Source organism: Peromyscus californicus, unplaced genomic scaffold (genome assembly GCF_007827085.1).
Source record: "Peromyscus californicus insignis strain IS unplaced genomic scaffold, ASM782708v3 Scaffold_10__1_contigs__length_136768540, whole genome shotgun sequence".
Taxonomy (NCBI): domain Eukaryota; kingdom Metazoa; phylum Chordata; class Mammalia; order Rodentia; family Cricetidae; genus Peromyscus; species Peromyscus californicus.
The window spans coordinates 84,825,841-84,840,457 of record NW_026294391.1 but is presented as its reverse complement, the minus strand read 5'-3'; the positions used below and the strand labels follow the sequence as shown (position 1 = coordinate 84,840,457).

At 37.6% G+C, this 14,617-nt stretch overlaps 1 pseudogene; it reads right to left on the bottom strand.

Moving 5' to 3' along the window:
- Nucleotides 1-844: 844 nt before the first annotated feature.
- On the bottom strand, nt 845-2,179 carry LOC128117147 (leucine-rich repeat-containing protein 14-like; annotated as a pseudogene).
- Between the last annotated feature and the right edge of the window lie 12,438 nt (nt 2,180-14,617).

Here is a 14,617-nt window from a genome sequence, read left to right as displayed (position 1 = left end):
AAATGTAGTTCAAGGAACAGGCCCTTTTCCATTCAAAGCAGGCCCTAGAACTTGGCATTGGTCATATGGTTCTGCCTTTAGAGTCCTGAAGGATACAGAAGGATTGTAGAATCATCCTCTGAAGTTAAAGAAAGCTGCTGAGGCCAGATATGTGGCAGGGGTGTCCTTGAATGGAAACCTGAAGAGACCATTATGTAAAACTGTGAAAGTAAAGGCTGGGTTGTGTTTGAGACTCAAAGATGTTGCTGATTCCAGAGCTATGAGATTCTGCCAGGGGAAGCTGGAATAGACCCAGCCCAAGACAGAAAAGTGTTTAGTGGTTAGAAAAGCTGGAAGTGTGGAAGCATCTAAGTATTTTAACATCAGACATGGTGTTACAGGCTCTAGAGTTTGTCTTGGTGGGTTTTGGTCTTGCTTTGGTCCAGCATTTCCTCACTATGGCCCTATTACTCCCTTTTGGAATGGTAATAGATATTCTGTTATTGTATGTTGAAAGTATGTAATTTGTGGGTTTTTTTTTTTATAGAAAATTACATTTAAGAGATTGCCTTGATTCTCAGAAGAAATTTTGGACTTTAGACTTTTAAGCAGTCTGGAGATGACATCTTTGTTTAGATTTGAGAATTTTTCTTCTATGCTTTTGTTGAAAATATTTTCTGTGCCTTGACCATGGCTTCTTCTCCTTCCTTTATAATATTACGCAGAGGTATGGACTTTTCATAGTGTCCCAGATTTCCTGATTGTTTTGTTTCTTTTTTGTTTGTTTGTTTTTTAAGTCACCTGGTCTGTCACCTCTGGAGGTTAGTCTGATTAAGGCACCTTCTGTTTGGGCACATAGGAGAGGTCAGATGTAGCCAGTGATCCAGTCACCAGGATCCGACTGAAATATCACAGAACGCAGCTTGAGGTGGGAAGCCTGAGGACATTGGGACAGAAATCTGAAATCTCTGTAAGAGAGCTCACAGAATGGCAGATGTAAGAATTCCAAACCAGGTGGGAGGACTCTGGAGTGAGAAAACAGAAAAGTATTTCTGAATAATGAGGAATTGACAATGGGAACTGTATCTAAGAACCTAGAACAAATTTCTTTGTATATACAGGAGCTAACAATGTATGCTTTAAAAACATAAGTTTGATAAGTTTGTGGCTCTGGGAAAGATGCTTTTCCACTCTTAGACACAGATTTTTAATCTTCAGAACATGTACAAGATATTATTATGCTCGGTTCTGAGAAATAATGAGTGAAAGAATATCCTAGTTGGTACTTATAATTCAGGTGGAACTAATTCTACTATTTGGTGGAATGGAGTCAGGGATAACAGCCAACTGAATGAATGTCCCTAAATGACAATCTCTAGATTCTGGACCTGATCCTTGAGCATAACACATGAACAAAAATGATCTGGCATTATGAACTATGGGGTTCATTTATGAATACATATGTCAGTACTATAGCATAAAATCTTTACCTTCTTCCACCTCAAGGCTTCCAGGTCATCTCTAGATACCTGGAGAAAGTCTATGTCTTTTCATTAATATATCTGTGGTCCTATATTGTGTGAATGTAGTTGGCTAAATAAAGAAACAGTTACAACTTACTTTTGTAATCCTCCCTTTTACCTCCTTATAAATAAAGTGCTCTACTGGACAGTTTCAAACTTCCTGTAGTGCTACTGCTGAGGAATACGGCACAAGAGATTCCAGAGAGCCTCAGGAACGCCATAGGCTGGTTTCTTTCTTGTCTTAACAACAGCATGTCCAGAAAACCAGGCACCTCCCCTCAAACTCTCACCTGAGCAATTTGTGTGGACGACTTGTGAGGCAGAAGAGAGACAAGCCAAGCTCCTGAATGCTGTCCATTTGCTCAAGTTGGGTGAGGAAATTTTTGAACATTTTCCCATTCAAAGATCTAAGGGTGATTTTAGATAGACTGACTGTCCAGGTGGACTATCTGAGACAAGAGGATTGTAATATCACTGAGAGAAGCCTGATCAACTGCCAGGTGATCAATACATAACAGATCCAGAAGTTTTGGGGTATTTTTATAGTCAGACAGTTTATCAATTTGCAAATCTCGACAGCAGAGGTACAAGCACCCTGAGCTCTGTTCAATTTTGCTCAGAAGCAAAGACAAATATTCCCTTGCTCTCAAGGTGCCATCAAGGGAAAAGTCCACTAGTAATTAATTCAGTGGGATATCTGGACAACTACACCTCAGACACTAAATTTACAGTGCTATGTTGTGTAGATGTATCCAACCTTCCCATCAAACAATAAACACAGAACCAATGCAAAGAAGAAAGCCAAGAGGTCAGAGCTAAGAGCCAAAACCTTACCCTTCCTCCTGCAGTGGTCCTACCTCTCCGAACCAGAGCTACCCCTGTGTTAAAGTCTTTATATAGAGTTCCTGTCCTGCCTTCTCATTGGTTGTAAACCCAACCACATGACCGCCTCCTCACAGCCTGTCTGTATAGGCCTCCAGGTTTTCCATGATTGGTATTAAGATTAAAGGCATGTGTATCCAATAATGGCTGTATCCCTGAACACACAGAGACTTACCCAGCTCTGCCTACTAAGTGCTGGAATTACAAGCGTACGCTACCACTGCCCTGCTTTCCTATGGCTTGCTAATAGCTCTGACCCCCGGGCAACTTTATTTATTAACATACAAATAACATTTTAATACAAATAAAATATCACCATATTTCCCCTTTTCTATTTTAATAAAAAGGAAAAAAAGAAAAAGCTTATAACTAATATAAGAAAAACTATATACAAAAGGATAATAACTATATACAATATATACAAGTAATAAATACCTAAACAATGTCTAGTCCATTTGTATTTGACAAATTCAGAGAAAATAATTTCATTATCTATCCTATTTTGGTAAGTCCAAAATGTATCCTAATTAATCTTCAACTATAACTAACTAACCTTCAACTATAACTAACTAATCTTCAACTCCCTCAGAGACCCAAGAAGGAAATAATATTAGCTAACAAAAATAAAAACAGGAAGTGCACATAAGCAACCTCCAAAAAATTTGTGAGTTGACAGAAACAGACAGCTGTCTGGACAGTCACCTGAGGTTTCTCCGAAGTGCTGGGGCATCATCTTCAGCCTATAGGCCCAGCATATCCGACAGACTCATTTGTGAAGCAGGATGTACACAAGGTCAACAGTTCAACCTCACATTGAGTGAGAGTAGTCCATGTACCAGAAACACCTGAATTCCACCAGTGTCATGTCATGATTCAGGATTTCAAATTCTGGAAATTGCTGATGGTTTTCCAACTCAGCTGTCCATTCTTCCTGGCTGTGTATATATGGCTTCATCTCAGCATCCCATTCTTCTCCATATCCCTCCATCAAATGCCAGTCTACTATTGAGAGGCGTGAGCTTAGTTACTCTTCAAGAATAACTGTTTCAGCTGCTATTCCATTGCACATCAGAGGCCATCGGCCCACTGCCTGTTCAGCTGCCTTCGAAGAAAAGGGCACTGTACCTTTTTCGAATTGCGAAGGCCACTTCAGGGATGGTGCCATATTGTCCTGGCCTCTGAAGATGCCTTTTGATAAAGCCATAACCACACTTGTTTTGGCAAGAATCAGTAATCCTTTGTTTTATGTCCTGTTTGTCCATTTTGTCCTGTTGATTCGAGGATACTTTGTTGTCCAGTGGCTAACTTTTGCCACAATGAAAGTTAACTCCATATGCAGTTTCTTCAATGCCCATATTTTCTCTGAAGTAGATTGGTACTGCCAGGAGTAGACATGTCTCATAGTCATAACAAAAAAGAAAAATTTTCTAAGTTATTAAAACATTTTAAATGCCATATTCTGTAGATCTCTGAAGGGTTTGAAGATAACCTGTCTATCTAAAATATATCTACTCAATCTTGAAAACATACCTAATATAACTACAAGTTCTATTATAATATCTAACTACTAACTTTCATTTCTTTATATCCTAATAGTTGGTAATAACATTCAAGGATCAGAAAATTGCATTACATTGTTAGATGAACGGTACAATTAGAAAAATATATATAACATTTTCTAACAATATCAATTTCAATATATATAATTTGTATACAATATAAAACAATCCAATCCAATGTAAAGTATTTACATTTTTCTTTTCTTTCTTTCTTTTTTTTTTTAAATAAGAACCTTAAATCTAATCTCCTTTGCTTAGCCTTTTTCCTAACCCTTGACAACAACTTGTAACCAACCCCCCTAATCAATGAAAATTATCCCAGACCCAAAACCCATTAAAAGACCAAAAAAACCAACCGCCCCACACCACCTCTTTGGGAATGTGGGCGTCGTATTCTTGAAATTGCTTCCTGCTGGGTATGGGCGAAGGTATCTTTATCCTGAAAGAAAAATTTTAGGTTAATTGTCAAATTCTAGGAAAGGTAAATATATCCTTCGTTATCCAGTCTGTGTATAATGCCAAAATTCAGGGTTTATCTCAAATCCTTATTCAAGTAGTCTTTGAGACTGGATCATCTCAGCTAGCTCTTCTCAAAATTGCTCTGAGCACTTTGTAGTTCAAAGCTGATCTGTAGATGATGTTTGTCAGCTTAGTGATGTTATTATTGTCCACGTGGAATTGTTGTTGTTGTGGGGCCCCATCTTCTTCCTGGAGACTTCAGTTGATGTTAGGCCTAACCGTGATTTCCTGCAAAAAACTGATAAGAGACTCGAACACAAAGACTATATATGCGACTTTTTAGAATTAGTTAGTACTCTATATGACCATTTATATCTTAACAAAGTTTAAAATGTATATATATCTATATATATTGATCTTGTAAATTTTGATATAAAATTCATACTTTAAGAAAAGTTTAAAGAATCAGAATAGAATCAAAGAGTTGAGATTCGTAATAGAATAGTCCCTTAATTAATTTGGCTTTTCTCCTGTCCCATAGCAGAAGATGGCTCTTTTCCTCTGGCATGATACAGGGAGTTTGCATTTTCCTTTTAACAACATGCTTGAGTTTAAAGAAGGAGAGAGCCATTCTCCAACTCCAAAGTCAGCTTTAAATTTTAATTGAACTGGGACTATTAGAAGTTAAATAGTGTTAAATCTTTAAAGAAAAGCAGAAACAAACATTTAGGAAGACATAAAATTTTTTTAGATAACATACCCATACGCCATTTCACTCTGTTTCTTAGGATAGATGATTTGTTCCTTTTCTTCATTTGTCTCATTTGTCCAGTGTTCTTCAAATTCGTTAACCTTCATTCTCCTAAAAGACAAAAACAAAAACCTTTCCCCAAGGTTTTTTGGGGATGTTCCTTTTTGACAAGTTATCTGATTAAATGAAAAGGCATGTGTTACTGGTGTAAGTTAGTTTAAATTGGATGTTTACGATAGTTGATGAACTATCACCTCCTCTAATTAAGAGGTCTCTCTTGTTCAAATCGAACCTTTATCAATTTTGATGGTACCCACAGCTTATCTTCTCCTGTAGAAATAAAAGCAAAACCTCGTCCCCAACGTAACACATACCCTGGTTTCCATTCTGAGGTCAGCACATCCTTAAAGTATATAGGTTGATTTAATTCTGTAGTTTTTTCTATTATCCAATGTCTCTCTGCAGCTGTTGTTCCTTTCTCATTGGCATTGAGAAAATTCAAAGTTAATAGAGCATTATGTAGTCTATTTCTGGGGGTTTTTGTTACTCCTTTTTGTTTATTTAGCATATCCTTTAGAGTTCTGTTTGATCTTTCTATAACTGCTTGACCTGTAGGATTATGTGGTATACCTGTAACATGGTTTATATTATAATAAGCAAAAAACTGTTTCATTTTAACAGAGACATATGATGGAGCATTATCAGTTTTGATTTGTGCAGGTATACCCATAATGGCCATAACTTCTAGCAAATGAGTGATTACAGAATCAGCTTTTTCAGAACTCAAAGCAGTTGCCCATTGAAATCCTGAATAAGTATCGATAGTGTGGTGTACATATTTCAGTTTTCCAAATTCTGCAAAGTGAAACACGTCCATCTGCCAGATTTCATTCCTCTGAGTACCCTTTGGGTTACATCCTGCTGGTAATGGTGTTTGATTGTAGAAGGAACAAGTAGGACATTTCTTTACTATTTCTTTGGCTTGTTGCCAGGTTATGGAAAAATCCTTTTTTAAACCTTTACTATTTACATGATGTTTTTTATGAAATTCTGAGGCCTCCAGCACATTTCCTATCAATAATTTATCAATCTCATCATTGCCTTGTGCTAGAGGGCCTGGCAGACCAGTATGGGATCGGATGTGAGTTATATATAAAGGATGACTCCGTTTTCTGATTGTATCTTGTAATTGAATAAATAATGAAGTTAATTCTGAAGCATCGTGGATAAATTCTGCAGTCTCAATATGTAATACTACTCTTTCAGCATACTGAGAGTCAGTTACTATATTGAGAGGTTCTGAAAAATCCATTAATACCAACAGAATAGCATACAATTCTGATTTTTGAACTGAATTATAAGGACTTTGAACCACTTTACTTAAATTTTCTGATTTGTAACCTGCCTTTCCTTGTTTGTTGGCATCTGTATAAAATGTACGAACTCCAGATATGGGTTTTTTCCTCACAATTTGAGGCAAGATCCAATCAGCTCTCTTTATAAGATCAATTCTATTGCTTTTGGGATATTTGCTGTTAATTTCTCCCAAAAAATTACTACAAGCTTTTTGCCAAGCTTCATTTTCTATCCATAATTTTTCAATGTCCTCCTTAGTTAAAGGTACGACAATTTCTGCTGGGTCTATTCCTGCTAATTGACGAAGTCTCAATTTTCCTTTCCAAATCAAGTCAGAGATTTTTTCCACATAAGTTTTTAATTTTTTATTTGGTTTATTTGGTAAAAATATCCATTCCAATATAATATCTTCCCTTTGCATTAATATTCCTGTTGGGGAATGCCTAGAAGGTAAAATAACCAAACTGCAATCCAGCTTTGGATCAATACGATCTACGTGCCCTTCATGTACTTTCTTTTCTACCAAGGCCAATTCTTTCTCAGCTTCAGGTGATAATTCTCTTGGACTATTTAAGTCCTTATCACCTTCTAAGGTTTTAAACAAATTATTCAGTTCATCATTTTTTACCCCAACAATAGTTCTTAGATGAGAAATGTCTCCAAATAATCTTTGAAAGTCATTAAGAGTCTGTAGTCGATCTCTCCTAATTTGCACTTTTTGAGGTCTAATTTTTTGAAGTTCTATTTTATATCCTAAATAATTAATAGAATCTCCTCTTTGTACCTTTTCTAAAGCAATTTGTAATCCCCAGCAAGGCAAAATTTTCTTTACTTTTTCAAACATTCTTTCTAAAGTATCTGCATTTGAATCAGCTAATAAAATGTCATCCATATAATGATAAATTATAGATTTAGGAAATTTTTTACGTACCACTTCTAATGGCTGTTTTACAAAATATTGGCACAAAGTTGGGCTATTCAACATTCCCTGTGGGAGAACCCTCCATTGAAATCTTTTAACCGGTTGAGAATTATTATAAGTAGGCACTGTGAAAGCAAATCTTTCTCTGTCTTTTTCTTGTAAGGGTATTGAAAAGAAACAGTCTTTTAAATCAATAACTATGAGAGGCCAGCCTTTTGGTAACAGAGTAGGTAAAGGAATTCCAGATTGTAAAGAGCCCATTGGCTGAATTACTTTGTTAATTGCTCTAAGGTCTGTTACCATTCTCCATTTACCAGATTTTTTTTTTACAACAAATACAGGAGAATTCCAAGGGCTGGTTGATTCTTCAATATGATGAGCATTTAACTGTTCTTCCACCAGCTCTTGTAAAGCCTGGAGTTTCTCTGTTGTTAAAGGCCATTGCTGAACCCATACAGGCTTGTCTGTTGACCATTTTAAAGGTAGAGCTGTTAATGTTTTTGGAAGATTATCAGTTGTTGTGCCCTGTTCTTGTATGACATGGATGGCTGGTGAGCACTCATTAGAATAATATCTTTTAATATTTCTCTCAGAAACATGTACTAATTTATGATTTGTTTCTGAGATTGGAGGGATATTAATCTGAGTATTCCACTGTTGTAACAAGTCTCGACCCCACAGGTTCATAGCTATGTTAGCCATATATGGTTTTAATTTTCCTTTCTGTCCTTCTGGACCTATACATTCAAGCCATCTTACACTTTGTTTCACTCTAGATAATGTCCCAATTCCTAAGAGTTGAATGTTTACCTCCTGAAGAGGCCAAGTTGGATGCCAAAATTCTGGTGCAATTATGGTAATGTCAGCACCTGTGTCTACCAGACCAGACAACAAAACACCATTTATTTTTATTGTTAGTTTTGGTCTTTGTTCATTAATAGAAGTTTGCCAAAAAATTTTCTTTATGTTTTTTCCTGTATTTCCTATTTTCTCTGTTTCATCATCTCGACTAACATGATTTATTCCAATAGACATTTGGTTATTTAGTTGCTTTGAGTAGGGGTTTCCTCTACAACTGCAGGAAAGGTTTGAACTGGATTTACTGTGGGGGCCTGCCTGAGGCCCCTCTGGGAGTTTCCCGAAGGTCGAGGCAGAGGGTTACCCTGTCTGTCCCTTGTTGATCTACATTCGTTAGTCCAGTGTTTTCCCTTACCACACCTTCTGCATACTCCAGAAGGAAGGGGCATTCTGTTGCCAGTGTTCCTTGAATAAACATTATTTCTAGGAATGACCTGTTTACAATCCCTTTTCAAATGTCCTTGCTTTCCACATCCAAAACATCTAACATTGCTCAAACCTTTTGAAATTGCTTTTCCTACCCACATATCATCATGGTCATAAGCCTCTACATTAACTGTATCTCTAGTCCAATCTTCCAAAGGTGCAGATCTTGCCTTTAACGGCCTAATTATTCTTTTGCACGCTGCATTTGCATTCTCAAAGGCCAAAGATTCAATTATTATCTGACTAGCCTCTGAATTCGGGACCATTTTTTGTACTGCTGAAGTCAATCTTTGTAAGAAGTCTGTGAAAGATTCTTTGGGGCCCTGTATAACCTTTGTAAATGACTCAGTTTTTTTTCCTGGTTCTTCAACTCTGTCCCATGCATTCAAAGCTGCCGTTTTACATAGAAGTAGGGTTTGGACATCATATGAACATTGTGTTTGTACTGAAGCATATTGGCCTTCGCCAATAAGCTGATCCTGGCAGACTTGTATTCCGCTATCCCTCCATTGTCTTTCTATATTTTTAGCCTCATTACTGAACCACATTTTCCACTGGAGATTTTGTCCGGGTTCAAGAACAGCCTGTGCCAATTCCCGCCAGTCCTTTGGTATAATCCTATTACAAGTTGACCAGGTGTTTAACATTTGCTTTACATATGGGGAGTGCATGCCATAAGATGCTATTGCCTCCTTAAATCTTCGTAAGTCTAACATTTCAACTGGAACCCAAGTATTTTGTTCATTCTCTTCATCAGGTAGCTGCTGTACGGCTACTGGATAAATTAAGGGTGATTGTGTGAAAACTGGCTTTCTTTCTGTAACCTTACGATCCAATTTTGAAACAACTTCACTATTTATTTCTTCTGTCTGAATTTGAATTTCTCTATAATTCATTTTTACCGGTTTAACAAGTTTTTCTAAGACTGTTATCCTGGCACTTAAGTTGACGATCTTTTTAAATAGTAAAATGAGGATAAGAAAAGTAATAAACTGAATAATTCGATCAATATTAATCTTTTCATATAGTTGTTCCATTGTCAGAGTGCCTAAAATTTCAAACAAAGCCCAATTTTCTTCCAATGTACACATAAAGCCCATTTTTTTTTTAATGTAGAAAAAAATTCTCTTTTAAATAGATATGTTAATTGACTTACCAAGTCTGGGTAGAACAGTAGAATCCCAGGGAATTTCACAGCCACCTGGTGTTCGAGGTGTGAATCCAACGAGCGAGAGAGAGAGAGAGAGAGAGAGAGAGAGAGAGAGAGAGAAAGTGTAGCCGCTTGAGCCGAGTCAAGCCTTGGCTTTACAGGCAGGGGCCCTGTTCAGCAGGGCAGGTCTGAGTTGTTTGTAGCAGTTCCAGCTGCGGGTCAGTCAGGCCTGGGCCCAAGCTAGGCAGCCGGGCTGCCCAGGCTGGAAACCGGACCTGCCGCCAAGCCAAGCCAATCGGTTTTTAATGAATTCTTGTCACGTTGGGCGCCAAATGTAGATGTATCCAACCTTCCCATCAAACAATAAACACAGAACCAATGCAAAGAAGAAAGCCAAGAGGTCAGAGCTAAGAGCCAAAACCTTACCCTTCCTCCTGCAGTGGTCCTACCTCTCCGAACCAGAGCTACCCTTGTGTTAAAGTCTTTATATAGAGTTCCTGTCCTGCCTTCTCATTGGTTGTAAACCCAACCACATGACCGCCTCCTCACGGCCTGTCTGTATAGGCCTCCAGGTTTTCCATGATTGGTATTAAGATTAAAGGCATGTGTATCCAATAATGGCTGTATCCCTGAACACACAGAGACTTACCCAGCTCTGCCTACTAAGTGCTAGAATTACAAGCATACGCTACCACTGCCCTGCTTTCCTATGGCTTGCTAATAGCTCTGACCCCCGGGCAACTTTATTTATTAACATACAAATAACATTTTAATACAAATAAAATATCACCATAATGTTGGCCTTCTCTTTGGGAGTAAGAACAAGACTGAAAACAGAAAGGAAATTTGGTCCTGGTTTGAAAACATGTGGTCCTGCAATCAGCATCCTGCCTCAAATCTAGGATCTTCAGTTTGGAGCCTCTGTGGGGAAAAGAGGAGATAGCACATGAGAGGTTAGCATATTTTAATCCAACAGAAATAGTGATAACAAGTAAGGACAAAACTCTTGTGCTCCATTTCATACAGTAACTACTAACAAGACTTTCTTATGCAAATACAGCATTTTCCAGTATTACTTCTGACCTGTATTCTCCATTAATGCTCGCCCATTTCAGTGCTTCTCTCTTGTAAGTAATATAGTCATCATGTAGACAATCAATAGTATCTTCACACACATCTGTTATAAAATTAAAACCCTCTATAAGACATCAGATTCTTTTAAGTAACCTCAACTGAGAAGGTGAAAAGAGTTTAAGATCCAGAGGGGATAGAGGACACCAAGAAAACAAGGCCCTTTAAATCAACATGATCCACAAACATATGAACTCACAGAGATGGAGGCAGCATAAACAAGGCCTGCATGGGTCTGCACCAGGTGGAGCCCTGGAGCTGAAAGAAGTGGGCATATGCTTCTATCCATAACACAGAACCTATCTCCAATTGATAATCACTTGCAAATGAAAATTTAATTTCTTCTGATGGAGTCTCACCAGGGGAAACAAACTACTCTGATGGGTAGGCTGCAAGCCCAGCAGTAGATTGTCAACAAACTCAATGGCATCTTGGGAGGCTCCTTGTCTCATAATGTTATATCAGGGATTTTTTTTAAGAAAAAAATATCTTATGTTTTATTTTTATTTAATTTTATTAATATATTCATTTATTTTTCTTTTTGCCCTACAGGTCTTTTGTGTATATAATATGGTTTCCAGTTTTGTGTGTTTATGGGATTCCTGACTGCAAATTAGTGGGTTTCTGCTTCTATATCTGTTTCTCGTGCCTTTTCTTGGGCTCCTTTCTTTCTATTTGTTTGTTTTGCCCTATTCTGATATGTTAGTTTTTGTTCTATCTTATTTTATTTTATTTTTATCCCTTAGAAGCTTGTTTGTTTTCTAATGAGACAGAATGGGAGTGGATTCATATGGGAAAGGAAGTGGGGAGAAACTAGGAGGAATAGAGGGAGGGAAAACCATAATCAGAATATACGAGAAAAATATCTATTGTTAATAAAAGGAAAAAATTAAAAACAGCAAAACCTCAACAGTTGGACCAAACACCTCCCATCCATTGTCAGCATTCACCATTAACTACCTCTGATATATCTTTTTCCTCTCCTGCCACAGGTTGAAGAATAACCTCTTGGTGTCTCACCATTGTAGCTTGAGTTTTCCTGCCTGGCCCACAGTCAGGATAAATCTCTGCCACCTGCCAGTCCCACAACCGCTCAGACCCGACCAAGTAAACACAGAGACTTATATTGTTTACAAACTGTATGGCCGTGGCAGGCTTCTTGCTAACTGTTCTTACAGTTTAAATTAATCCATTTTTATAAATCTATACCTTGCCACGTGGCTCGTGGCTTACCGGTACTTTACATCTTCCTTGTCCTGATGGCGGCTGGCAATGCCCTTTCAGGCTTAAAATGCTACAATTTAAAACAATAGACTCAAGCTAATATAAAAAAAATTAGCCACGTAAAGATGACTACCACACAGAGAATCTGGATTATGTTCTCTTTAATATTCGTAACTAAAAAAAAACATTTGATTACAAAAGCTGTTAAATTATGCCAAAATATATATTTTAAAGGTACCTTGACTTCAAAATTTGGATGTAAGGATATATTGCTTTGGAAAGGAGGCTCTGCTTTTGTTTCCACAAAAAGCCAGAGACTATGGATTTGTTCCAGATTAAGATACATCAGGTTTGACCAGCCAAGACCCCCTGAAAGGTCTCCGATGACACCATGGCCCAGATGATCCAACATCCAGAACCGTTTCAAGGCAACTGGCTCAGATGATACACCCTCATGGACTACTCCATAATCCTAAAATATTCTTTATGTCCCCATAAGATACAACGCCCCCCTCCAGCAAAAAGTAGTAAGAAAAGCTACGCCCAAATTCCCAAATATACCAAGCTGACTTTAAAAATATGTAAAGGTTAAAACCTTCCTTTTTAAGAAAAGAAAAGGGGAAGTGCTGTGGGATTGTCTATATGTCAAATGTGTTGCTGATTGGTCAATGAATAAATCACTGATTGGTCAATGGCCAGGCAGGAAGTATAGGCGGGACTAACAGAGAGGAGAATGGAGAGAACAGGAAGCTGGGTGAGGGAGACACTGCCAGCCGCCATCAGGACAAGGAAGATGTAAAGTACCGGTAAGCCACAAGCCACGTGGCAAGGTATAGATTTATAAAAATGGATTAATTTAAGCTGTAAGAACAGTTAGCAAGAAGCCTGCCACGGCCATACAGTTTGTAACCAAAAAAAAAAAAACAAACAAACAAAAAAAAACAAAAAACAAAAAAAAGGGGGGGGGAGTCAGGTCAGCACCTCTTCTCCCAGCTTTGAGCCACCTCAAGCATAGACCAGGGACTTTCAGGCTTTTCTGGGCCCAGTCCATATTTATAACCACGAGTCATCCTGTGACCTAGTTTATTCATACATGTAGTTAAGACAATCTTGAAAGCAACTTCTTTTTGTTATAGATAAGGTATGTAGGCCTATTTAATTTGATTTAATTCAGTTTGGTACCACACCATGTCACTACGATATAGGTTCTTACCAAGAAGCAGAGTTTAGGGCAGGAAGGACCCGAAGACTATCAACCATGGCTTTCAAGAGTTCACTGTGTGTTTCATGTACTCTCAATGTTCTGATGTGGAGACAGAAAAAGGGCCAAACCTTCATGATTGCTGTCAGTATCTTCTTATGTCCACCCAAGAAGGCAGTGGTGAATAATGGAATAAAAAGTTCTCTTGGAATCTCCTTGAGTGATTGGATTATTATAGGCTCATTACTGAGTAGACTCTGCATAGCAAGATCTAAGAGTGTGGTTGGGTCCTTGTGGTCTATCTTCATGAACCTGAATCAGGGTAAGAAACACTTGGCAGTTCTGACCCAGTGCTAGCAATGTAGAAAACTGTTTATAGACTAAATATATGGTGAGTCAGATAATGTCTTACAGAGATTTCTACTATCAGCACAGGCAAGATATCAATCTATTTATATAAATATATATGTGTGTATATATAATGTACATATGTTAAAATGACATTTGAAATCAGTTAGAAGTCAATATTATGTAGCTACCTAACCTGCTAATATTTCCTCTGCAAAGAATACAAAACCAACAAGGAGAAATGTAAATATACACAAAAGTAGTATCTCCATTTTTATGGAAATGGAAAATACTAAGCCATAAAAATAATTGTAAGTAAAAGAATGAAACCCCAGCATATCACCATAACCATAGTTTCTGGCAGGTGAGAAGAGAGATTAAAATTTCAAAAGATACACATAAAAGGTGATGGTTTGGGGCTTCAAGTTGATCTAAAACAACAGGCAGAAAGATTATACCTGAAATAAGCCCAAATTAAAAATATTATGTCTTTAAGGTCAAGGAAGGGACACATTTTAGGGAATAGACTAAAAAGTGTTAGATTTAAATCCCATGTTGCCTGTCATACATGCAAATTAAAAAAATGTTCATCTGAAAATGAAATAGTGACTCTGAAGGTCAGGGAAGGTTGCCAATTTGGGTCCTTAAAGTGAAAAGAGAATAGCTGGATATGAGGCTATATGTAGGTATGAAAAGATGAGAGTGAATTCTATTAAAATGTATGATTGTTAACAGAGAAATACCTGGCATCAAATAGGCCTATGATGCTTCCAAACTGCAGTCTTTGAAACACAAAGTTCCTGGGGAAGTATAAAATGGAGGAGGATCAGAGAATCACTGCCAGGCAC